General features: G+C 39.5%; 1 long non-coding RNA gene across 1 annotated transcript in view; it reads left to right on the forward strand.

The window, feature by feature from the left end:
• Positions 1–2,179, forward strand: part of LOC119424901 — a 14,507-nt gene extending 12,328 nt beyond the window's left edge. The window contains exon 3 of the long non-coding RNA XR_005187541.1: positions 2,167–2,179. This is a non-coding gene — a long non-coding RNA (uncharacterized LOC119424901). The remainder of the gene's footprint in view (positions 1–2,166) is intronic.
• The last annotated feature ends 1,377 nt before the right edge of the window (positions 2,180–3,556 follow it).

The raw sequence follows: 3,556 nt of genomic DNA on the forward strand, positions 1-3,556 counted from the left end.
ATATATACAGGTCCTTCTCAAAAAATTAGCATATTGTGATAAAGGTCATTATTTTCCATAATGTAATGATAAAAATGAAACTTTCATATATTTCAGATTCATTGCACACCAACTGAAATATTTCAGGTCTTTAATTGTTTTAATACTGATGATTATGGCATACAGCTCATGAAAACCCAAAATGCTTGTCTCAAAAAATTAGCATATTTCATCCCACCAATGATAGTCAAGTGTTTTAATACAAAAAACGCCAACCTTCAAATTATCATGTTCAGTTATGCACTCAATACTTGGTCAGGAATCCTTTTGCATGAATGACTGCTTCAATGCGGCGTGGCATGGAGGCAATCAGCCTGTGGCACTGCTGAGGTGTTATGGAGGCCCAGGATGCTTCGATAGCAGCCTTAAGCTCATCCAGAGTGTTGGGTCTTGCGTCTCTCAACTTTCTCTTCACAATATCCCACAGGTTCTCTATGGGGTTCAGGTCAGGAGAGTTGGCAGGCCAATTGAGCACAGTAATACCATGGTCAGTAAACCATTTACCAGTGGTTTTGGCACTGTGAGCAGGTGCCAGGTCGTGCTGAAAAATGAAATCTTCATCTCCATAAAGCTTTTCAGCAGATGGAAGCATGAAGTGCTCCAAAATCTCCTGATAGCTAGCTGCATTGACCCTGCGCTTGATAAAACACAGTGGACCAACACCAGCAGCTGACATGACACCCCAGTTACTGTGGAAACTTGACACTGGACCTCAAGCAATGTGAATTCTGTGTCTCCGCTCTTCCTCCAGACTCTGGGGCCATGATTTCCAAAGGAAATGCAACATTTACTGAAATCAGAGAACATAACTTTGGACCACTCAGCAGCAGTCCCAGAGATGCTTCTGACGCAGTCTCTTGTTCAAAAGTGGCTTGACCTGGGGAATGTGGCACCTGTGTCCCATTTCCTGCACACGCCTGTGCACGGTGGCTCTGGATGTTTCTACTCCAGACTCAGTCCACTGCTTCCGCAGGTCCCCCAAGGTCTGGAATCGGCCCTTCTCTACAATCCTCCTCAGGGTCCGGTCACCTCTTCTCGTTGTGCAGCGTTTTCTGCCACACTTTTCCCTTCCCACAGACTTCCCACTGAGGTGCCTTGATACAGCACTCTGGGAACAGCCTATTCGTTCAGCAATTTCTTTCTGTGTCTTACCCTCTTGCTTGAGGGTGTCAATGATGGCCTTCTGGACAGCAGTCAGGTCGGCAGTCTTACCCATGATTGCGGTTTTGAGTAATGAACAAGGCTGGGAGTTTTTAAAAGCCTCAGGAATCTTTTGCATGTGTTTAGAGTTACGTCGTTGATTCAGATGGTTAGGTTAATAGCTTGTTTAGAGAAACTTTTCATGATATGCTAATTTTTTGAGACAGGCATTTTGGGTTTTCATGAGCTGTATGCCATAATCATCAGGATTAAAACAATTAAAGACCTGAAATATTTCAGTTGGTGTGCAATGAATCTGAAATATGTGAACGTTTCAATTTTATCATTACATTATGGAAAATAATGACCTTTATCACAATATGCTAATTTTTTGAGAAGGACCTGTATATATATATATTTTTTTTTATATATATACGCTTTGAGTATCTTGAAATAAGATAGAAAGTCGCTATATAAGTACAGTCCATTTACAAAACTGATTGACAGCTGTTGCTGATTATGACTTCATAACTCTTTTCATGCTGTGATGCTGGTAAGACATCTTCATCAGTGATCGTGTTTAAACAGTCTATGTTCACCAACATTTTTGACGCACAGAACATCTACAAATGTATCCGGAAATTATTCACAGCAATTCACTTTTTCCACATTTTGTTATGTTACAGTCGTATTCCAAATTATATTAAATTCATCTCTTTCCTCAAAATTCTACACACAATATCCCATTATGACTGTGAAAACGATTTTTTGAGATTTTTGCAAATTTTTTTAAAAATAGAAATCTAAGAAATCACTTTTACATAAGTAAAGGTGTAGAAAACAAAACATTTCAGTCCAAAAAATTGTTCCTGCTTTAATCCCTTCATTTGTTCATCTAAAAGATAATTCTCATTTGCAGACTTAAAATTTCACTTAAATCTGTAAAAATGTTTTATTTTGTCTTTTGCTTTTTTCTTCTTTCTCCAGAACTCCCATATTTTCTTTGTAAGGAGATTTGTACTGGACAGAAGCTCTGTAACCAGGACAGCAACTCCAGGATGGACCAGAGAGAGCCAGAATCTCTAGAATTTAAAGAGGAACAGAAGGAACCAGGACTCCCACAAATTAAAGAGGAACTTAAGGAGCCAGAACTTCCCTGGATTACAATGAAAATTGAAGAACCAGAACCTCCACAGATTAAAGAGGAACTTGAGGATCCTGAGTCTCCACAAATTAAAGAGGAATTTAAGGGACCAGAACTTCCCTGGATTAAAATTAAAATTGAAGAACCAGAACCTCCACAGATTAAAAAAGATTTTAAGGAACCAGAATTTCCATGGATTAAAGAAGAATTTAAGGAACCAGAATTTCCCTGGATTAATATAGAAATTGAAGAATCAGAACCTTCACAGATTAAAGAGGAACACAAAGAGCTCTGCATCAGTCAGGAGGAAGAACTGCTGGTTTTAAAACAGGAGACCTGTATAATGAGTCAAACTGATAAAGAAAGTTCTGACAATAAACCAGAATCAAATAGCAATGACAGCGTTTTTGAAGCGAAGAGCCGAGATCAGGAAGGAAGCTCTAAAACCTGTAGCGGGTTGTTAAAATGTGATGTTTGTGGAAAAACCTTTGATAAAGCCAGTACGTTGAAGCGACATCACATTACTCACACAGGTGAGAGACCATATCCCTGCACTGTATGTCAGAAAAGTTTTCGAAGTAAAAGTAATATGCAGGTCCACATGAGAACACATACTGATGAAACGCCATATTCTTGCGAAACGTGTGGAAAGGTTTTCAGATTTGGAAGTGGTTATTTGATCCACACCAGAACTCACACTGGTGAGAAGCCCTACTTTTGTGAAACTTGTGGAAAAAGATTTTCTGATCGCCCTGCATTCAAGAAACACACATTAATCCACACAGGTGAGAGGCCACATTCATGCAAGACCTGCGGTAAAAAATTTAACAGCCATAGCCATTTAAGTCGGCACACAAAAATTCACACTGGCGAAAAGTTGTTTCTTTGTCAAACCTGTGGGAAAGGTTTTGGTTGCAGGAATCATTTATCACGACATATGACAAGTCATACCGGTGAGAAGCCCTACACTTGTACAACCTGTGGTAAATGTTTCAGCAGGAGCAGTCATTTATCAAACCATGAGAGAAATCACACGGAAGACAAACCATTCTTTTGTAAAGCTTGTGGAAAAACCTTCGCTAATAAGTCTGCTCTTTCAAAGCACACACTGCGCACACATAAAAAGAGACCTCATTTCTGCAAGACATGTGGGAAAAGTTATGGGAGTAAGAGTCATCTGAATCGGCACATGAAAATCCACAGTTAAGCTTTAAGGCTGAAACTTTTGGGTTC

This window comes from Nematolebias whitei, chromosome 2 (assembly GCF_014905685.2).
Source record: "Nematolebias whitei isolate Nwh7 chromosome 2, NemWhi1, whole genome shotgun sequence".
Lineage (NCBI taxonomy): Eukaryota > Metazoa > Chordata > Actinopteri > Cyprinodontiformes > Rivulidae > Nematolebias > Nematolebias whitei.